The sequence below is a fragment of the Lissotriton vulgaris genome, chromosome 2_1 (assembly GCF_964263255.1).
Source record: "Lissotriton vulgaris chromosome 2_1, aLisVul1.2, whole genome shotgun sequence".
In the NCBI taxonomy this organism is placed as follows: domain Eukaryota; kingdom Metazoa; phylum Chordata; class Amphibia; order Caudata; family Salamandridae; genus Lissotriton; species Lissotriton vulgaris.
Window position 1 is genome coordinate 2083633043 of NC_141687.1, and position 23833 is coordinate 2083656875.

The window sequence follows — 23833 nt, forward strand, 5'->3', positions numbered from 1 at the left end:
GCAATGCCAAGTCAAGTAGCAGCCATTAACGCAACACACAATTTGTGCTTGGCCTTTGACGTGCTTTTAGAAGAAGCAGCAGGCTGAGGTGTGCTGTGTCCCCATGCAAGGCAAACCTATAAAAGACGAGGTTCAATCATGTCGATAACCTTGTCTAATGTACAAGAAGGGAAGTTTGGGTTGATTTACAGAAGCAAAAATTAGATGAGAAAAAAGTGTTAGTCGTATTCTCCAATGCATGCCAAAAATGGAGAGCATAAAAACAAAAGGGCTCAGTGGTGCACACCAAGGCTGTGACTCCTTGACGCAGTCTGTATGTGAGTCCTGCCGCTTGTGTGCATGAGAACAATTTTCAGAGATTCACAGCAGGGCTGGTGAGAGCCTCACATGTCTGCATCTCCTTTGCATCATTGTGAGTACTGCATCTTATGTGCATGCCATTTTTGTGCATCTGGCAACTTGAACAACTTGGGAATGGGTTCATAGAGTTCCCACTGTGGCAGTCCTCATCACTTCAGAACATGGTTCAGCTGTTACATGCACCTGCGGTTGTTATGGCAGAGAAATGCGGGTCTGAGTTCTTTTTCCCCTTGGAGAAACAAATAGTGATTGGTGTTCGCTGGATTCAAAGAAATTGAGACAAATGACAGGAATTTCTGCTGCACTCTCAGAATGCATCTGTTCTCCAGAAGAGTAATGTTCTAGACATTTTGGGACATTACCGGACGATATCATCTCGAAAAAACAGCTGGTTGCCCTGTGACAACGCTAGGTAGTAAATAGCACACTGTGACTTACAGGCAAATCATGGCTATATGTATCATAAAAATCATGTTTCTATGTGCTTCTCCATGTTCATGGCATGTTGAATCAAGACAGTGTATTCTCTACTTACAATACATTGCCCAACATTCAGAACACGAGCATTAAATAGGCAGTTTATCAGAATAAATCATCTGCAATGATTATCTGATTCAATGGGTATGATGATTTCAGTAGCTTAAAAATGTCATTCAGTCACAGGCTATCTCTAGATGGGATGGGAGCACGTGGGCCAAAATGTGCTGAATTTTCACGCAACATAGTGCAAGAGACAAAAACATGTGCTGCATTTTGTGGTAAGGAGAGAGCAGGAGAGTGCCATATTTACGGATAAATGGCCCTCTACTCCCATCTCCTTTATAGTAATTGCTCATTCAGGCAGCCGTGTGCCATGCATACACCTTTGCACCGGGTGCACCCTTTACAGGTTAGAGCGGCAGGGCGGGGCGAGGGAAGTCGACATATGACGTCGACTTCCGCATCAGCGAGACAACAATGCAGCAAGTGCAAGGTACGTGGTGTTATTAATTCATTTATTTTATTTTCCCTATCCCGTCTTATGTCTACTCCCCCCCTGCCCTGCCACACCACACTTACCTATACATGCTGCGCCTTCATTGCATCATAGTTCAAGGATGTCTGCGTGAGTCTAGCATAGGTTTTTTACTGGAAGGATACCCTTCCAGTAAAAAATATTATGCTTAGACTAACTTTAAAACTTTTCCCAGTTTGCATATGTGCTGTTCAGTGCAGCACACATGCAAAGTGGGAAAGGAAAGGAGAAATAAAAACATCTCTCCATGATAGCACCCTTTTGAAATGAGTGCTATTTTTGGATGCAAATCCCCATCTTTCTTTTTTCAGTAAATAGGGATTTTGGGTCACAAACCTTGGATGGTTGCATGGGAACGCCCGTGCACCACCAATGGAGCACCCCCTTGGCGCTGAGGAACACAAAGCAGCTCACTGTGCTGCTTTGTGTTACTTTCAAGTAATTTTCCAGTGCAAAACTAGTTTTGCACTGGAAAGCAAATAGGGAACAAAGATTTTGCGCAGATTTGTGCCACGTTTGTGATGCAAAACGGTGCAAAATGTAAGTAAATGTACCCCATAGGTCCAGATTTATGAGATTGTCATGTAGTGCAGTGCAGCAATTCACCTTGCTGTGCTGCACTTAAAAGAGTATGGTGCAGTCCTGACATTTTCCCTGGTATGATGCCGATTTTGCTGCTTAGCACCAACGCAGGCATCCTTGGACCATGGTACAAGGGTGCCTGCATTGTAAAGTTTATTGTTTTTGTGCAGAAAGGATACCTTTCTGCTCAGAAATGACACCTTTTGCATTTTCCTCTTTCTATGTGTGCTTCAGAATGCACAGTCCCGTCATGGTTAATGTGTTCCTGGCCCAGCGTCCCCAGGTTAAGGAAGAGATGTCTTTTTGGCTTGCTGAGAAATTCGAACAACTGGAAGCAGTATTCTCGAATACTACTCCTGCGGAGAAACACAGGATCCTTACCATAAGTTTGCTGAAAGGCTTAGTGCCGGCCGTAAATAACTGTACAACTTTGGGTGTGATTTTTGCAGCAGTGTATACTAGGTGCTGCGGCACCCCATCAATGGCTGTCCTCCCCTCCGTCATTAAGCGTGTTTAGGATGAACACGGGCCGGAGGAGGTTGTGGAGTCGGGTTTGCGACTCGCAGGAGCCTTTGACATGGTACACGATCTCGTCCTTGCAAATTATCAGGGGAGATGCAGTAAGGTTCCAACTGTCTAATGCTTTGTGCGATGTCCCTGACGCCGACAAACCCAGTCAGTTACCGAAAATTATTACGGAGGCTTATAAGACCATTGGCCGTAATAGTTTTGGTGTTAAGCCTTTTGCTAAAAAGCAAACACAGCAGCAAACTCAACAAGCGTCATCTGATAAGGATGACCGCCCAAAAGTTCAGAAACAAAATTGGAGTAAGAACAAAAAACAGGGGAAACAGCAACAGGGGTCCCATCCTGCTTCACCTACACCTGCCTCTACAGAGCGTACATATGAGTTGCGCGACCGCAGTACTATTAAATCACCTGATTGATGTCAGGTTCCTGAACAACCTTCTCTGCTCTTTGCAGGAAATATCGGTCACAACCACCGGTGGAGGAGGCGGTGGCAGAGGTCGAGGTGCCCAACAGAGCAGTGAGCAGTCTTGCAAGGCTGACGGAAAAGGCAAGCAAGACGAGTTGGCACGACAAAGACCCCAGTTTCAAAAGAAGAAAGCTGCTGCTGTAACAGTGAGATATGCCACAGATAGTAAAAACACAGCTGCAGAATCAGACATGGGCGCTGACGCTGTTGGACAGCGTGGCGGAGATTACCATAGTGCGAGAGGCCCTGCATCCACTCCTGTGACAGCTACTGACACCTTCATTGTAGTTGAGACAGTGGACACTAGAGTGGCTCCCGCTGACAGGCTTTATGAAATTATCCTTGTAATTGAAGGTGACATAGAACGTACCATAAAAGGGGTATTTTGGGAAAATCTAACTACTACCTATGATATTTTGTTGGCGGAGGTCGATTGGCCCCCGCATTTTGTCTTAGCTGCTAAAGGGAGGAGGTAATTCTCCCTAGTTTCGCGCACACAGTGCCAAAAGAGCAGGCGCTGCATTTTGCAGAAGATTGGGCTAAGGCGTTAGCGCCAGCTTTGTACCGTACTCACCAGGGGTCGGGCAAATTTTCCCCTTGACATGAGATTCCTTTGTGGTCAATGCTACAACCCAAATACCCCATGCGGTGAGAAGCAAAAGATTCATTTGCTGAAATCCTTGAACAATTGGAATATCAAGGTGTAATTGAAATGTCTGTGTCTCCAATGAATAACCCCCTTTTTACTGTGACCAAACCAGATGGTTCGTACCGTTTGGTATTGGATTACCGCCACTTAAACTCACATTGTCGTATGTGCGCAGTGCAGAATACTCACAGTTCTGCTCTTGTGGATAGTCTCATGTGTAAAAGGTTCAAAACCACACTTGACATATCCAGTGTTTTTTTTGCCTACAATCTGTCCCCACTCAGTAGTCAAAGGACAGCTTTTACCAGCAGTAGCAAACAGCGCCAATTTCGCCATTTGGTTATGGGCTAAAAGAACAGTGCGAGCGTATTTGGCGCTCGCATTGTCTCTCTCTTGGAGGGGATCAACACAGATGCATGTTTGTATGTGGATGACATTTATCTCACAGACGACGAATTATGACCGCATCTGTGCCGAGTGGATCGCATAATTTGCAATTTTGTGGATTTTGGCTCCAAATGTAACTTTGCTAAATCTCACATTGCAAAGTACACAGTGTTGTTCCTGGGCTATGAGCTCAACAATGAAGGTCGAAGTTGAGCTCCTCACTTCCTGGAGAAATACGCACTTTTGCAAGCTCCCACAACACTGAATAAACTACAATCGTTACTGGGCTTTTTGAATTTCGGGCGTACATACATTCCCGAATATGCCCAGCTTATCAAGCCTCTTTACGCTTTGATACAACCTTTTCCCAAATCGTACTGGCTCCCTGAACATTCAACCATCTTGCAATCTTTGCAGGCTGATCTGCTTGAATCTAAATTATTAAGGAACATACACTGCCACAGGGAAAACGCATTTTGATTGTTACTCCATATCCTGCCTGGGAGGCAGTGATGAAAGCCAGTGTACCAAATTCTAAAGCTTTGCACCCTTGGTGGATACAATGGGCCACGTCCTTGACATCTCCGGATGTCACGTTCATTTTTGATTCCTCCCTGCAGACTCAAGAGTACTTGCAATATGATTTTGTTCATCCTGCTCCTCCGACTGTGCATCCACTTGAGGATTTCCGTTGTATCATTTACACTGATGGTAGTGCGTATGCGGCTACGGTTTCAAAGCACGCATATTCTTCGGCCTGCGCAATGTGGTTGGTACTATGGTGGATGGTGAATTCAAGTCTGATGTCGTGCATACTCAGACATTAGGGGACTGTATCACACAATTGGCAGAGCTCCATGCTCTGAACCTTGCATTGGAGTACACGGACCCCAGTGTGACACCTCTAATTGTAAGTGACTCTTAATACTGTGTTCAATCATACAATGACAATCTACCCTTTTGGACTCAAAATAATTATCGTGACTCCAAGGGGCTCATAATAAAACATAAAATGATCTGGGTTCGAGTGTCTGAGCTTAAAGAAGGGCTCCCACTTGTCTTTGTAATTCATACTTTGGGTCACCAGCGTATTGTAGTTCACGCTGTTGGCAACTGTCTCGCGGACGAGGCTGAGAAGACAGAAGTTGCAACATATGCAGTAGCAGCGGTTACACGTTCCAAAAGTAAGATGGATGATTGCATCTTGGCAGCCTTTGCTGCAACAGAGAAGGGAGGTAATTACCCTAGGGGTTTCTCTTCTAAATACTCTTATCATTTAAGCCCTGATAAAGTTCCTTATGTGAGAATTAGCGACATTGGTGACAGGTTAATACCTAACGCGGACCCCAGGCAGGCTTTGATTACAGCAGGACATGCAGGAATGGCTTTGGCGCATGCCGGCGTGTCAGCTATTGTTTCTTTACTACAGCAACGATATTGGTGGGGTTTTTTTTACAAACAAATGCGTGATTATGTCCTTCAATGTGGCATTTGTCAGCAAATTAAACCTTCTACTGCTGCACCCCCACCCCAAACTCAGTTGTACCTATCTAATAAACCACTTGCGTGTGTTCATATAGATCACTGCAGTCTTTTCTCATCTGATACTGCGTATAAGTACATCTTAGTAGTAGTTGACTTTTGCACGCACTTTGTGTGGCTATGGCCTCAAAGGAGTGCTGAATCTAGGACTGTCGTAAGGTATTTGCGTGTCTTTGTGTGAATTTTCGAGTGTGGTACCTTCAGACCAGGGTCCAGCATTCGCCTCTAAGGCGTACAAGGATGCCATGGCTTCATTGGGGGTCCTGGTAAAATTTTCGTATCCATACCAGCCTGAGGGCAATAGTGTTGTGTAGAGGATAAACCGTGACTTAAAGCAATCCTTGACAGCGAAGGTATTAGGTGCTGGCAATAGCGTTCAACGTGCACTAAATAATCTCCCTAGAAGGTCTCTGGGTGGGCGGACCCCATACGAAATGCTCTTTGGCATCAAAATATTTGTCCCGGACCTTGATGGTCTAGACATGGCGGCGGCCGCAGCATCCTTTGACGTAGATGAACATTGTAATGTTTTGCAGAACCTACAAAAGACCAGAGACAGTCTTGCAAAGGAACATTGCCCTCCAAATCTGATGCTGCGCTGCAGATTCTGGTAGTCGGCTGGCTACCCCAAGTTGGCGAACTGGTCAAAGAGAAGATCGACAACAAGAAAGAATTCTATCCTTCCTATCAAGCTCCAGTTGCCGTGCTTAGCATGCAGGGTACAGGAACAGGTTTTTTACTTCCTCTTCCTGAGTGAAAGGAGAACAGGTACATCTCCATTGACAATGTCAAACTACACAGGGTGGCTGATTCTTTATAGTATGACGCCTGCAGTTTGATGTTCAGCGATGGTGCAACACTCTGTTTTGGTTCTGGATCCTGCAATCGGGCCTGATGTTGTCATTAAAATGCATACAGTTGCGAATCCTTTATCGAATTCAACTGCAGATGATCCTCTTCATGATACTGAATATACTTGCCCCACTGACTTGTCTATGCCTGATTTGTAGACCTGTGTGGCTAACCAATCCCGCTTTTCATTTGACACTGGCTCTACAACATCTAAGGCCCCTTCAAAAGTTTCAATTTTTGATGCCTGGTTTAAAAAACATTTTTTAATTCCCCCTTGGACTTACATTTGGCTGGTACTTTTTGCAATTTTTTTTATTCATGTCCATCGGATTTGTGGTGTATTTTTTTCGTTTTATTATTGGACATTACGTTCAAGAAAGAACTTCAATTAATTTGATTAATGGAACTTTGGCCCCCACTCCTCTTCGCACAAAATGAAGAGGGACCATACATTTGTGAATATAACTGCTTTGCCTGTTTTAGATGGGATTGTATAGGGGATGCTGTAAAGTTCCGGATTCATTGTCCCACTGAGGTTATTAATGTTCCCAATGTACTCCGTGTTTCTATGGGGGATGTGGTTAAATAAAATATTCGCTCTGATGATTGGGACGTCCAGGCCATAGAGGCTTTATTTTCTGATTTGGAATTATATGCTGCCTTTGATGCTGAAGATTTATATTTGGAGTCTGCAAACGATGGTGATTTGTACTGTTAACATCATTTTGGCAATCACTTTCTGCATATTACAAATTCATTTAGGAATGTGGTTAACTACACACAGTGGGAACATTGTCCTGCACCAGTGGAAGGCGGCTCAAAAATGCTTTTGTAAAAGTTTTTTTATTTTACAGATTTTAATCAATCCAACCCTGATGCATTTTATTTTAAGTTGACTGAGAAGTTCTCTTCCGAAGTTAGACTTACCCACACTTAACTACTGTATTCAAAGTCCTTTATTGACCAGTTGGCTGCTGAGGGCTATGAACTGTGAAAAGATATAATTGATCTTAAATCTGTTTGGGATTTTAAAAGTTGGCAAGTGCATGGCACTGAGGCTTTGCATCGTGCATGTCTCATCCCAAACCATATGTTGTTTCTGAATGCTACTATTTCACAAATGTTAGAATCGGGAGTCTCTGGTTGGCACATGTATGCACTTGTGGCAAACAGGGACCCTCTCCTCTAGTCAGGGAAAGAGAACTACTCCTTTAGAAATAACCCTTGCTCACCCTCTAGGTAGTGTGGCGCGAGCAGAAAAGGCTAATCTTCAGGGCGATAGTTAGTTAAGCATTTATGAGCACATACAGGAAACCCACTGACCCACCACAGATGGACACCAGTCGTAGGATTGTATCAAAAATACGTAGACTTTATATAAAAATACTTCATATGCAGAATTATCACAAGACCATATAACGTTTTAGCAATTGAAGGCCACCAGATTTAAATAGGCGATTGTTCTTAAGTGTTTTGGTTAGCAAGGTACGATGACTGGGAAAACAAACGTTGCGGACCCTGGATCCGATGCGAACTCGGGATAGAGTTGAGGTGTACCTTGCGGTGAGTGTCCGAGGCGTTTCAGGCGCGGCTACTGGTGAGCGCGGACCCGGGACGAGGCCAACGGTTCTCCAAAAGATCTGTCCGGCTCAGAACCCCCTCGAGGTGCGAGGCGGGTGAGCGGGACGGTGTGGAGGGTTGTGGGGATTCGGGGTCTGATGCAGATCACGGGGTGAGGCGCCGTTCAGGCCTGCGGGGAGTATTACTTCTTAGCACACCAGGTCGTACCTATGGATCTGTGTGGGGCGTCGCGTTCTCGAGCAGACGGGTGCAGCACCGGGACTTTGGTACCACAGTACGGAAGGCCTTTCTTGAGGTGCGGCGCGGCCTTGGTATGCAGGAGGGCAAAGCGAGACAGTCGGGTACGTTACGGACCGTCCAAGGCTATCAGATGCGCTCCGTGCAGATTCCAGCGGGAAAAGATGAGAGGCGCACAGCGTGCTCCGTAACAGGTGAGGTGACAGGAGAGCGGGCGGCCCGGCTCTGAAGCAGAGAGCGACTCAAGCTTGAGCGGGGCTCTCTGCGGCGGGGCGACCAGGCTCTGAGCTGTTACGACCTGGGAGGGCGAAAGCACCCGAGTCACAACTCCGGCGAGGGAATAAGAACTAAAGGCCCAACAGCAAACTGGCACAGGCAGAATAGAACCCAATGGTCCTGGAGTTCCGTTCAGGGGGCAAGCTTGTGATCAAGCCCTTGGAGATAGTTTCAGGCACAAGTCTTCAAAGACCTCTCTGGTCTTTTCCCCTCCGTCCTCAGCAAGGCACCACTGCAGGTTTCCTTTCCTCAGCTTCTCTTGGTCCTTCTAGTCAGGCAGAGATTCGTCGTGGTCAAAACTGGATTTAATTTCTTAGGAGCAGGGCTCCTACCTTTATACTCTATTTCTTTTGTCTTGGCAGGCCAGGGGGCCTGAGCCTGGTTCAACCCGGTTTTGGAGTACTCTGTTGACCGGAAGCTGACGTCTTCTTTCAGGGTGCAGGGCAGGGACATCAGACGCTCCGCAGGAGGTGGAGCCAGTATTGTGGTGATGGAGCACAACCCTATTCAGAGTCAAGGACTACTCCGCCCACCCATCCTGGTATAAGCACCCTATTTACCACCTGGTAACCCCGGCTGTCCCCGGGAATTCCCCAGCCCTGTCATTCACACAAACCCAGACAACAGATGCACATCCTGGCAGAGGTGGGCTGAAATAGTCAGGCGAGCAAATGCTAACTTTCTAAAAGTAGCATTTGCAAACACAGGATATTAAAATAAACCTTGCTAAAGGAAGTATTTTATTATTCTGAGATCAGGCATACCAAACTTGACATGCCACCATGTTCCCTGAGCCAGCCGGGACTATAGCGTGTAATAGTTCCAGCAGCTCACCTTGGCCTAAGAGAAAAGGCAGACCTTCAATAGTGAAGAATGAAAAAGGGCGGTAATTCACTACTAGGACATGCCATACACATCGGGGCTTGTCCTACCTTACGCTTACAATGCACCCGGCCCGTAGGCCTACCATAGGAGAGACTGATATGAAGGTTAGGGAAGGTTTAGGGACTGGCAAGTGTGTGCACTTGCGCAATCAGCGTGACAGTACCAGGCAGTACGCAGGGTCTGCGATGGCGGACCCGAGACATCTTTTACGAGGCCGCTTCGGTGGGTGGCGCAACCAGCGCTGCAGGCCCACTAGCGGCATTTGTATCTACAAGCCCCGGCGCTCCTTGTGCACGTTACTGGGGATTGACAGTAAACCAAATAAGCCAATCATGGAAATCAATTATGGATACACTTTATATTGGGAGCACTTGCACTGCAACACGGATTGGCCGTGGCGCAGTGCCCTAAGCATTGAACACCAGCAAAAACATCTGAGGCACATCAGCAAAAAGTGGAAGGGAGACTCAGGCCAAGGTGCCAGGTCTAATAACAAACCACATGCTTTGGATTGGCTACTTCTAAAAAATTAAATGCTCCATCATTTCCTGATTTGTGTGAATTTCCCCATTGGAATAATTACACTAGTACTTCCCTAACTGATTTACAAGCCCTGCTAAAAAAATCCACTTTCAATGTCTCCAGCATTTATCCTGAAGGCTGGTTGCTATGGCAAAAAAATGCAGATTCCTGCCAGCACCGTTTTCTGGGTCTGACCCCTGGCTATACAGAGGTGAGAGTTGATCCCCATTTCCAGACTCAACATTCAGTCACCACCTATTCTGTAGGCAAATTATGTCAGAGTTGGCTCAGACATTCTACCTTAGCGTCTGTGAAGCTGCATCTGTCCAAGCTGACTGACACCATTGACTTAAATAATTTTGTTAAAGGTCCTGCAGCAGGCAGATTGAAAAGATGGATATATGCTGCTTACAACGAGGTGTGGAAACTGTCCCAGATTGAAGCTGCTTCTAGGCTCAGTGCTATCGATCAGGCCTATTTAGAAAAAGTGCTTGCCGTTGTAGATAATAGCATTAACACCCTTTCCTCCCGCATTTACACATTGGACAATATTGTTTCATCTATTGTTGATATTGTGCAATAAGACATTGCTGTACTGTACCATGGGCAGAATCAATTGCGTTCTGTTATACAGTTTGCATGGACTCTTCAAACGTTGCAAAATGGTAAAGTGCCTTGGGATTACATGAACACAAGGTTGTTACTTTTACCTTTTAATTTGACTGTTAAACAACAATTTATGTCAATGAAGGATTCTACGTTTTCGCTGTTGCATATTGAAAAACCGGAGCTGTTACCATTTTCAGTGGCTGAGTCAAATTCAGCAGTTTGGCTCATCCATGGGTTGATAACTCTACCTTTTCCCCTGTTTAAGTTTGAGTCTTGGATGAAACACTATGCCATAGTTAGATTTGAACCTTTACGTAGTGTTTATCGTCATGAAGTTTGGAAGCTCCCGTTCACATATAAGTGCTTGAGAGAAGGAAAGGAAGTTTATTTGAAAGGTGAAGATTGCACATCCACACCAGATCATTCATTAGTCTGTGGAAATCTGGAAATTGCACGGTTCTTGCAACGTCCAAGCGCCAAATCTTGCATGTGTTTTAAAAGGCACCGACTTTCACACTGCTTGATAACTGTAGGTATTTATTATTAAATAATGAAGATTGTTTTGGTATGCTTGCCGGTATTCCTTATATTGTTACAGTTTCCCAGCGGTGGTTTGCTGTAAGAATGTCTTGTTTCCTCCTCCACATGGGTGGCCCAATGTTTCCATCCGGCCTTCTATTCCGACCTTGAAAGCAGAGTTCAACACGATGAGTCGAATACGAGCTCTTTTGTCCTAGAAGGAAGTCCCCCTTACATTTGCGCGTGAGACATTCGTCCTTCACGTTGCAAATACACGTACTGAGATGAATGCCTTGTTAACCACAGACCTGCCCCTGCATTTCGGTGCCTTGATTCACACAATCTTTAATGCCTCCTCGACCACTGGCCTGGCACACTTTTTAAAGTAGTATATTCTGGCCTCGTGACCTCATTTCAAACTATATTGGTGTGATCCCTGCATTTTTTCATTCGATTTTTTTGAGTGTGTTCAGCGGCCTCCCGTTAATTCTCGCTTTGGGAGCGGGCATACTGCTGTTAATTTGTTTACTCCAGAATGGATGCATAATATGTGCCCCACGACGATCTACCCTGGCTGCTCCAGCTTCGTAATCGGATGCTAGAATACTATGGATTGCTGCCTCTAGCGTCTCTGAGTGTGGCGTATGGTTTATCTTTCCGGTTTTCATTCTTCACTTGCATGCAGCCTATTTTCCATTGCCTGAATTGTGGATTTGAATGAGTCCTAGATTTGTGTCTCTGCAACACGATGTTTCTAGACCTGAATTTTAATCTACTAATGAGTCTGTTAGTTGCTCATGAAATAGATTGTTCTAGTTTCGGGATTATGGCCTGCGCAGCGGCTCATGGGGTTCAAGGCAATTGGAACATTTGGACTGCTGCCAATGACTTTCTGGGGCGCACTTATATTGAAGTAAGCCCAAGTTGTCCAAAAGTTGGTCCTAGTGGCTCCGGCAATCAAAGAGCATGTATGTTCATTTCCATTACATAATTGGATTGCTGAAATGTTCATGAATGATGACAACGGCTTCCTATTAGAGGCAGTTGCAACGTATTGTGCCTATACACTTTTGGATTAAAGTGTGACTTTTTCTGCTTCATAGACACGTACTAAACTCGTGAACAATTTTTTCTCCCCCTGTACTGCCCTAATATTTTTCCTAATTTTTGAAGTCTTTTTCACACCATGGCCACCAGTGATTGTTTTCACTAGCTTGGTTTTGTTTTTAATTTGGACTTTACTCCCAATTAACAAGTTTGGCAAAATTCCTGAACTTGGTTCTGTCTCAGTCGAACTTGAACTCTTGAACGTTCTATGAATCTTGCCCTCTTTATTGTACGTTCCCCGATCAAGGGAGGGTGTAGTATGGCCTAGGGACTGCTTTGCGTGCACGTAATTTTAGCATGGCCTATTAGAAGTTTAAACGCTATTTTACCTTTTGCCGCTGTTGCACACAACACTGCATAGCTGTTTTTGTTAATTTGCCTTCACAAAGGTCTACACATGGGAAAAGGTTTATTTTCAGCATCTTTAGACTCACATCGTGCAACTAGTCTGCACAGTGAGTGCTAAAGCCGTCAAGATTATCAAAAAATTTTAGTTGTTTTTCGACATGTTCGGGTAACGTTTCCTAGACACACATTTAGGCAACTGTGTGCCAAGTAAGATTCTGGCGTCCTTATTATCACACACTAGCCATGATTTCAGACACTTGGAAAATTTCCATTTCCAGGGATGCAGAGAGTCTATGCTGATCCAGATGTAATTTACTCTTACTGAGCGGAAAGGTTATGGGGTCCCCCGAACCAAACCTAAGAGACCTTAGGTAGTTTATAATACATAGTTCCTATATAGGGAGGGTGTTAAAACTAGGCGCTATAGGACCTGTTTTCACCATCATTGTAATATGAGTTCTCCTTTTGTATTTTATGGAATTGTAACCATGCAGACCATATTATTTTTAATCATATGGCTGCTTATGTTGGTTAAAATACTGCACATGAGATCACGCCATTAAAATAAATATTTTAAATTTACAGTGTCTCTTCTTTACTCCTGTTGTGGACTGGTATGAGAGTATAACAAAAGAGTGTTCTCACTTCCCACCATTCCTGAGATGGTCCTAAGTCGCATGTTCTAGGTTGTCTAATCATTGGTTACTCTGAAATAGGATGAAGGGCTAATGTGACACTGATGCTAGCTGGTTGGGGTTTTTCTAGGTACTGAGGTGAGTTTCTGGTACACCACAATTCACTGATGTCCTAGGTCTCTGTGCACAGTTCTGTGTATGAGCAGGATCCTTGCAACAGTTTGGTTACGGTTGTTATAGTTAATGATGTGGTCTTGGGTAAAATGTTGTGTTTACTACCTTGTCCTAATAAATGCCCTTTTATGCTTCAACTACAGCATGGAGTGTAATTATTGCGAGAATAAAATGGTAAATAAGCTAATTCATTACTATTTTATTCTTTGTTACCCCATCCCGAATGGAGTGTCAAGACGGGGCTGGGCCTGCTGAATGGCAGCATGGAGGAGGGTGGTCTGCATTTTGCACTTGAGCAGGCATCCAGTGCCCTTGGGAGCACCTACAGAGGCTGCACCCTCCAACCAGGGCAGTTCTCTCATTGACATGAGAGCAGTGCCAGGATTGGTTAGGAAGCCGCCTCAAGAAGAGAAGACGATGTTGGACGTCGCCTCCTTGCAGAAAGGTAAGTTTATGTATTGTATTATTATTTATTTTTTTGACCCCCATTCCACTACCCTAGGGGCATGCCAGCTGCCACTGCACGCAGGTCTCTGGATGTTCTCAGCAGCTCTAGGGATGTTCTCAGCATCACACTGTAATAAACCCCTGCTGTTTATTCTTCCATGTTCTAGCTTTTCCGGTTTTAAAAATATTCTTAAAACCTTCCTGGTGTAACAAGCTGATCTCACAGCGCCCTCTCAACCCCTGCCTGCTAAAGCCTACGGACACGAGTCACGTGCTTATATCAAAACCTAATTTACATTACATAACATGTTTCCCTTTTAGTGGGCTGAGAGAAAACTTGTAACTATGTTCAACATCCCTACTCCATATTCATCATTTTTGGTGCATTTGACTTTGGCTCAAAATCACGTACTAGCAATGCCAAGTCAAGTAGCAGCCATTAACGCAACACACAATTTGTGTTTGGCCTTTGACGTGCTTTTAGAAGAAGCAGCAGGCTGAGGTGTGCTGTGTTCCCATGCAAGGCAAACCTATAAAAGTCGAGGTTGAATCATATCGATAACATTGTCTAATGTGCAAGAAGGGAAGTTTGTGCTGATTTACAGAGGAAAAAATTAGATGAGAAAAAGTGTTAGTCGTATTCCCCAATGCATGCCAAAAATAGGGAGCATAAAAAGAAAAGGGCTCAGTGGTGCACACCAAGGCTGTGACTCCTTGACGCAGTCTGTTTGTGAGTCCTGCCGCTTGTGTGCATGAGAACAATTTTCAGAGATTCACAGCAGGGCTGGTGAGAGCCTCACATGTCTGCATCTCCTTTGCATCATTGTGAGTACTGCATCTTATGTGCAGGTCATTTTTGTGCATCTGGCAACTTGAACAACTTGGGAATGGGTTCATAGAGTTCCCACTGTGGCAGTCCTCATCACTTCAGAACATGGTTCAGCTGTTACATGCACCTGCGGTTGTTATGGCAGAGAAATGCGGGTCTGAGTTCTTTTTCCCCTTGGAGAAACAAATAGTGATTGGTGTTCGCTGGATTCAAAGAAATTGAGACAAATGACAGGAATTTCTGCTGCACTCTCAGAATGCATCTGTTCTCCAGAAGAGTAATGTTCTAGACATTTTGGGACATTACCGGACGATATCATCTCGAAAAAATAGCTGGCTGCCCTGTGACAATGCTGGGTAGTAAATAGCACACTGTGACTTACAGGCAAATCATGGCTATATGTATCATAAAAATCATGTTTCTATGTGCTTCTCCATGTTCATGGCATGTTGAATCAAGACAGTGTATCCTCTACTTACAATACATTGCCCAACATTCAGAACACGAGAATTAGATGGGCAGTTTATCAGAATAAATCATCTGCAATGATTATCTGATTCAATGGGTATGATGATTTCACTCGAGGTGTGGCTTCTGTTTAGATTTCTCTTATTGTTGTATTGCTGGCGTTTGCATTTCAGACGCAAAACAATGTAGTTTATTGACTTGACAGCAGTTACATTTTTTTCAAAGTCAGTGAGCAAGAGATAAACATTCACATTTAATATGACAGTACAAATGGGGGTTTGGTGGTAAGGAAAGAGGGTCAACACACAAAGGGTACCTAGAGGTCAAAGCAAATCTGTCATTCAACTGTGGATACCAACCACAACACCATACAGATAAGACAGTGGGAACAGACAGTGCGGACTAGGTGTGATAGTGATCGAGTTAAGACTCAAGGGCATAGGGAAAAATTCCCATCAGAATTCACACTGTACCACCCTCTTTCACATCATTTGGGCACTCCTTGCCCAGGAGGCATAACAAAAACAAACCGGCCGGTCAGATGTTACCATGACCGTTTGTGAATGTGAAAGAAATGTGTCAGTGGAGGGAGGTTTATTTGAGAATTGTCAATGTTGATGTGGCAACTGAAAAAAACAGTGTAAAGTAAATGAAGAGTAAATAGTGAAAAACATTAAAATTGGATAAGCTGTAAGCTGGGTAGATGTTAGTGATTTATTATTATCTCCCAGTCCTCCAAATCTAAAAGACAAGTGCAAACACACATTTACCATAATATCCGTGATCAGTAGTGGTCAACATGTTTCAGCATATCTAAGAAATAGTTTCATGCCTTCATCAGGACCCGTTGTAAAATAACTACTGCTTTTTATGAGAAATAAAAGATATCACCTGCAATGTCCAGGTTGTATATTCAACCACATACTGTTACCGCACCATATCGGAGACACGACATCCACAGGAACGACATGTAGAACAAACAACAAAAGACAACATTATGTCACATTCAAAAGGTGTTCCATATTAATGTAGTACATCCTTTCATTTCACAATGTGTCTAAATCACAGGATCTGGGGTTTATATTCATTTAAAACCACACACCCATTAGTTGTGGTTGTTGCGCTTCACCCCACCTGGCTGCAGCTCAGGTTTAGAGGAGCACCGCTCTAAATCAAAAAAGTTAAAATATAAAGATGACAATCATGGCTTCTTGTTTTTATCAATAGTTTAGCGCCAGGAGTTTGTGTTGTTATATACAGTTTCCATGCACACCTTTATAAACAGTAACAGTATGTGGTTGAATATACAACCTGGTCATTGCAGGTGATATCTTTTATTTTTCATAAAAAGCAGTAGTTATTGTACAACGGGTCCTGATGAAGGCATGAAACTATTTCTTAGATATGCTGAAACATGTTGACCACTACTGATCACGGATATTATGTTAAATCTGTGTTTGCACTTGTCTTTTAGATTTGGAGGACTGGGAGATAATAATATATCACTAACATCTACCCAGCCTATTCAATTTTAATGTTTTTCACTATTCACTCTTTATTTATTTTATTATATTTATTTTATTTATTTATTTGCGCCCTAGTAGTAACGACAAATGTACTATTCTTACTCCTTCCCTAACTGGTATACAAGCTTGTCCCCATTGTGCTTTCGCCCTAACTAATGTTCAGCCCCACCTAGAGAGTACATACACTCGTAAGTTACCCAAGGGATCCTCTGGACAAAACCCCTGTGCTTTCACTTTCTATAGCGTTAATTGCAGATCTTTACCCCAGCATAAATTAGATATTTTCCATCTCTTAGTTGAAGAAAAACCATGCGCGGTGTTCTTAACGGAGACCTGGCTGCATGAAAGTGCAGGTCCCGATGTTGCCGCCGCCTTGCCCTCGACCTATGCTATTGCTAGGGTGGATAGAGTGAAACATGTTGGAGGTGGTATTGCCGTGATCTTCAACAGGGATTTTAAATGTGACCTTGAAGTGGTTAATATTCCTGGATGCGAAGCAGCATTTTTTAAAATTGCATTAAATTCAAACTTTACGTTTTCTGGTTTCCTAATTTATCGCCCACCTGGAAACAGTACTGTTTGGGCCGCGAATTTGGCTAATTTTATTTCACCTTACTTTCTTAACGCCCAAAACCTGACTGTATTAGGTGATTTAAATCTCCATCTGGAGGACAGGTCAAATAGTACAGTGGTGAACCTCTTGGAGGATTTTACTGCTTTAAATATGACATTGCGAAACGAGGGCCCTACTCACAAAGCGGGACATTTATTGGACCCTATTATATCTAATATGCAGGAGTTAAAATGGCTTAAAACTGACCCTATCTTTTGGTCCGACCATTTTCTCACTCTCTTTAGTATTACTCTCAGAGAACCCACGGAGTTATGCCCCACACGGCCTCCGATCCTTATGAGGAATTGGAAAAGGCTGGACCTGTCTGAGCTGCAGACCGTACTAAAGAAATCCTCCCCTGTTTTGGACTGCGACATGGAGAAAAATGCGTTGGAAACCCATACATGGTTGGAGAGGGCAGTTGATATTTGTCTACCTGCTGCCAGATGTAGAAAAAATGTACATCGCCCACCAGCTCCCTGGTATACTGAGGATCTCAAAGTAGAAAAAACCCAATGCAAGGCACTCGAACGGAAATGGCGCAAACACTATGACCCGCAAAAGAAAGAAACTTACCGTAAGGCTAGAAACCTTTATCATTCGGCCTGTACGAGAGCCAAAGTCTGTTATGTAGCAGAGACTATTAATACTGCTGCTAACAAAGCACAGACTCTTTTTAACACAGTCAAGGAATTAGCCGGAGCTAATTCTATGGCCGCTACACCCCCCCTTACTACCCAAAAATGTCAAGACCTCGCCACCTATTTTGTGGAAAAAATCGAGACCATTATTGCCAACATTAATCCCCCGCAGAGGGACGGCAAAGATGTTCAGCTTACAGTTGCATCAGTTGGATGCCGGCTTGATTCCTGGCCACCTATCACCTTGGAAAATGTGAAATCTTTGGCTATTTCTATCAAGTCAGGGTCTCCTTGTGATCCTCTCCCGATTAGCATTCTGAGCCAACTTGACGACTCTGCCTTGAAGATCATTTCTGAGACATTAAACGCCTCTATCCATCTGGCAAAAGTCCCATCGTCCTGGAAGCACGCCATGGTCAGCCCTTTGCTGAAGAAGCCTTCTGCTGACCCTGAAGTGTTGGCCAACTATCGCCCTATCTCCCTGTTGCCTGCTTTCTCTAAAATTTTGGAGAAGCACATTCACGGTGTACTTACTACATTTACGGAGAATAACCATCTACTCCATTTCTCCCAGTCAGGCTTCAGGGCTGGTCATTCCACCGAGTCCGCCCTTTTGGGAGTCACCGAAAATATCAGGGGGCTCCTGGACGAGGGGCAACCGGTTGCACTTGTTTTGCTTGATCTAAGTGCAGCCTTCGACACCATCTCACACGACAGACTGCTTATCAGGCTGAGTGAGGATGGTGTCGGAGGGGCAGCGCTGGAATGGATTAAATCCTATCTGTGCAACCGGACGTTTCAGATCTCGTCTTCACAGGCTCAATCAGATACCTTTGTTTCGCCCCATGGTGTGCCGCAGGGCTCAATTTTGAGTCCGTTATTTTTTAATCTGTATCTCCGCCCTCTCGCCGATCTAGCAGAGCGAGTTGGTTTAGAACTTATGACCTATGCGGACGATTCACAGATTATTTTTTCTCTCACCAATTCGGATCCATCATCCCCTTCTGTGCTGAAATTGGGTCTTCATGAAGTCTTCAGCTGGATGTCAACGAACCAGCTGAAGCTCAACGGAGAGAAGACGGAGATCCTTCTCTTAGGTAAAAACAGAAACCTTTGGCAGGACACTCACTGGCCGCCATCCCTGGGGGCTTTTCCTACCCCTGCTACCCATGTCAGGAACTTAGGGGTGCAAATCGATGATACACTATCGATGAAACAGCAGGTCAATAAAGTGGCTGGTACCTGCTTTACTATCCTGAAATGGCTGCGGAAGATTATCTGGATGTTGCCTGCTGATACCCAGAAGACCGTAGTCAATGCCCTCATTACATCTCGGCTTGACTACGGTAACATCCTTTACCTGGGCTCCAACTCAGCCGTGCTTAGGCGGCTTCAGCTAGTCCAGAACTCCGCAGCCAGGTTGCTGTGTAAAATCCCTAGAACAGCAAGGATTTCTAAGTACCTTAAAGACCTGCATTGGCTCAGGGTGGAGAACCGGGTTCGGTTCAAAGCCCTGAGCTACATGTTCAAAATAAAGGCAGGAATCGCACCAAGGTACTTGCAAAAATTAGTTAGGCCCTACTCACCTGCACGTAACCTTCGTTCCTCTAATGCAGCAAACTTTGTGGCACTCTTGCACCGTGGTACAAGGGTGACTGCATTGTAAAGTTTATTGTTTTTGTGTAGGAAGGATACCTTTCTGCTCAGAAACAACCCCTTAGGTATTATCCTCTTTCTACGTGTGCTGCAGAATGCAGCACACATAGAAAGAGTAAGAAAACAAGAAAAGATAAAGATATTTCTTCTTGTAAATCCTTATCTGGGGAGGTGTAGGTTTTTGGCGTATTACTAGGTCTACCACCTCTGGTAAATCTGGGAATGCTTCAAAGTCCATGGATGCTATGTAGGAACACGCATGCAACGCCCTTGGAACGCCTCTCAGGTACAGCGTGAGGCAACACAGAATTTGTGCTGCATTGCTTTACTCGAGAAAAATAATATATTAGGTAAAATTGGACTACACCGAATTGGCCCATTTATTTTATTTTTAAGTCCCCAGAAGATGCTACTATGTGTACCAAGGGCCTGTAAATGAAATGGGCCTTGCAGGCCTACAGCAGCACATTAATCCACCCACTAAAGTATCATTTTAAAACATGTCTGAGGCCTGCCACTGCAAAATGTAGTGCAACTCTAAACTGCCATTTTTACCTGGCAAAATAAACCTTTTGTCAGGCATTAACCTTTCTTTTTAATACTTATAACTCACCCCTAAGGTAAGCCTATAAGGTTCATGGAGCAGGGTACATTGCCTTTAAAATGTAGGAAATGTCCTGGTTATGAAAAACACCTTAAACCATTTATCACTGCTGAAAGGCCTCTCTCTCCATTGACTAGCAATGAGTTACCTTTTATATTGAAAACATGCTAACTTGTGATTGGGAGCAGATAGAAGTATGCTGTTTACACTCAAATTAATTGTAATTCAAATTATCTTTTAATGGTATGGTCTGCTTTTAGGACACAGCTCTAAAAATGCCACTTTTAAAAAGTTGGAATTTCCTTGTCCCAACCCCCTGCGCCTTCTGCAAGTGTTTTGGGTCACATGACTGTAACTGGCTCTCCTGTTGGGGTCTGTGTATTGCTTCCAGACAGTAGAACAGAGGGGGCTACTGTGTTAACAGAAATACGTATCCTGACAGGTTTGTGGTGTAGTTCCTATACTCGAAAGAAGCTCTGCTCATTGGAATAATATGCACTATAGATGTGACATAGGATTAAGGTCTGTATGTCTCTATTGAGTATACTAAACTTAATTGTGAGTGCCAGCTTGCTCAGAGGTCACTAGAAACTTTCTCGACTACACAAGAAGGGATTAATGTCTGACAACCGTATAAATATGACAACTTTGTTTCCCAAGAATAAAACGTATCTTCAGAGTCGTGGAAAATATAGATGACTATTTTACTCAGTCGATCGTGCATGCTTCGTCTCAACAGAGTTGCAGAAAAAATAGAGAGACAGGCTTTTCAATAAAAGGGGTGAACTTCTACATTTGTTAGACAGAATGCACAGTATAATACGTACAGCGTAAACAGTAGTATAAAATAATACTGTAATAGCATTGTCTGGAGCTATGACATACAAAAATACATACATAAATAAAACAGACTAAAATACTCAACTGGTGCTTCTAAAATACGCCTACTCCAATGTACCTAACCTAGGTCTAGTACAAGGGAAGAAGTAAGTGTGGTCTTTAGCGTAGGTTTAGTTTTGCCAAGAATTGCCAAACGTTTTTCTAGGTTCTAATTAGCTCCATACTTTAGAATGAGAGAGGTTGGTATCTCTTTCACAGACTCAACTTCCCAAAACCCCGCAAGGGGAGTCAGAAACACTGGAGCTGGATTTCTCGGCAGAGGAGGACAGCTTCTAAATAGTGCGTCAGCTGGAGAGTTGGCTTCCTTCGGCACTTGCTGTAGCGAGCTGCGGCGTGCAAGTAGGTAGTCGAACTGCATTGAACCACACCGTGCTTTGCAATAGCAAGTGAAGGTATATATATACCTTGAAGGTGTTTAGGAATGCCAGGTTTGACGTAAAGTTGGGCATATGAACGTCATAAATGAACCCCTAAGGAACAGTTGTTCATGCATAATAATGAGTTTCTTGAAGAAATCTATAGCCAGGCTAGGGGAAGTCCCTTCAGCTTAAGAGTCTGGTTTTCCAAGAAATCGTTGTGACGTAAATGAACGGATGGAAGCAGCCATGCCTGTATTTGGGCTGCATGGTCTATGCCTAAATAAGGGCTTGATTTCTATGCCTATATAAGGGCAAAATGAATTGTACCAATATAAGGGCATGAATCTGGAAAAAGCATACGGAATGTAAATCGCCACACAACAGGATTTTTAATTTTTAATTTAATTTAACAGAGTTTTACATAGCACATACTTGACCCGAAATGGGTATCAGAGCGTCTTACATACTGCCAGTTGCATTACATGAGGACACATACATTTTTTTTGTTTTGTTTGTTAGGCACGGGAGATTGAGTGATTTGCCCAGAATCACTGGATGTTCAGCGTCATTGCTGGGCTCGAACTTAGTTCCTCAGATTCGAGGTCGCCCGCCCTAGCAGTTAGGCCAAAGAATGTACCCAGTCTCACTTACACTGCAAAGGTCTTTGACACCTGCACAAATAAAGGAACCTGGCACCAAGCCTGCCCTGTCTTTTGTCACCCCAGAGAGTTTCGTCCGTTGACTAGGGAAGTAGAAGAACTTTCCAGACCAATATGTGGGGGTTAGGACAGGGAGTCAGACTACAGAAGGGCTGGAGCCAGGTAGAAATATAGACTGCCCTGCTGCTCAATGACTGCCTTGCGGTCTGAGAAGAAAGACTCAACCTTCCTCCCTTCATCATAGGCTAACCACAGTGACTCTAAAGGTCAGTTGTTTGATCTCCTGTGTGAGCTACAGGTACACAACAAACTTCAAAGGCCTCCCTGCAACTGCCCAGTTGACCTGCTGCAACATAACCTGCCTGAGTCCTGCCAGTCTTCGTCAGAGGGAGTCCTGATCCCCAAAAGATGCCTCCCCAGGTCCTGGAAATTGGCTGTCATCAGAGTGTCCTCCTCCTAATGGTAACATGGAAATCCTTAAGCTTGGGCTTGAAACAGCAGAACAGGTCCATTCATGTCAAGAGTCTACCGTCCACCACTACCACTTGTGTGAAACTCTGAAATGTGCTCTTCACACTAACATCCGCTGTCTTTGGTAACTGACAACGCAGATCTGCAGTTCACAGAACAACAACACCAGTCTCCAATGCCCGCCAATGCAAAGCTGCAGCATTGAAGTGCCGTGGTGCTTGATCAGCTCTTCACACTAGAGAGGTAACCATCCATTAAGTATGACCAGCTCTTCGCGTTACAGCAACAACCTTCTGCAACACTTTGCTTCATAGCCTTCTCCCACGCATACTGAATTTTTGTGCAGGACCTAGAAGGTAACTTTTCAGCTGGACTAACCTGGTCCCTGTATCACACCAGTACTCAATTGCAGTTGGCCTGAACTTGTGACTTTCCACCCTTCTAGCATGACCAGACCACCATTAGTGGGATTTTGTACTTTTAGGCACTATTTTCACTGAACACTAAAATTGAATTACTCTGGTACTAGCGATTAGAGTTTTGTCCTTCTTGTCTCATTCTATATAGCAAAATGTTGACTATTTTTCTAAATTGGTTTGATACTTTTCTCGTGTTCTGTTTTCATTATATTCCAGTGTGTATGCTGTATAAATACTTTACACAATTTTCCAAACTACCAGAGGGTTTAGCAAAGGTTATTTTAGTAACTTTTGTAGTTCACCCCGACAATGATTGTGGTTGTTGCCAGAGAAAGATTTCACACCCTTCAATTAAAAACCCAATTTCTCACAGTAATCTTCTAGGTATACTTTTTGAGACTTTTCTGGCAATAGATGTGTGTGAATCTTATCATGAAGATGGACTGGAAGCTTTAAAGTGCTTTAAGTGAGCTGCAGCGTCTACCTATTTAGCTCACAATGCATAGTTACTGAAGGTCTCAAAGTTCACTTTGAATCATACTTATTTTCATTTTAATGGAAAATATTTTACAGTGCTCTAGCACAGCAATGGTCTCTCTTTTTTGGCACACCATATGCTAACATGGGGATGGAATAGGTTGAAAAGGAATGCTAGGAGGGTCCAGACTAAGTAAAATATACGAGTGAAGAACATATCTGGACTAGTCCTACAGAGCTCAAAAGCAAAGAAACCCACGGAGTATATTGGAAAGTGAATATTAATCAATGGAATGTTTTGAGATTCTTACATACAGTTCAGTTAGTGTGGCATATTCTGATTCATGTTTACTGGCTGTTAGATTAGTCTATCTTTTAATATAAATAAAAATTCAACAAGTTCAGTTTAATATACTGAAAAGTGTACTCTTAAGCATACCATTAAATTCCCTAGCATGATTTTTTAAGAGCTAATCAGAACTGCACT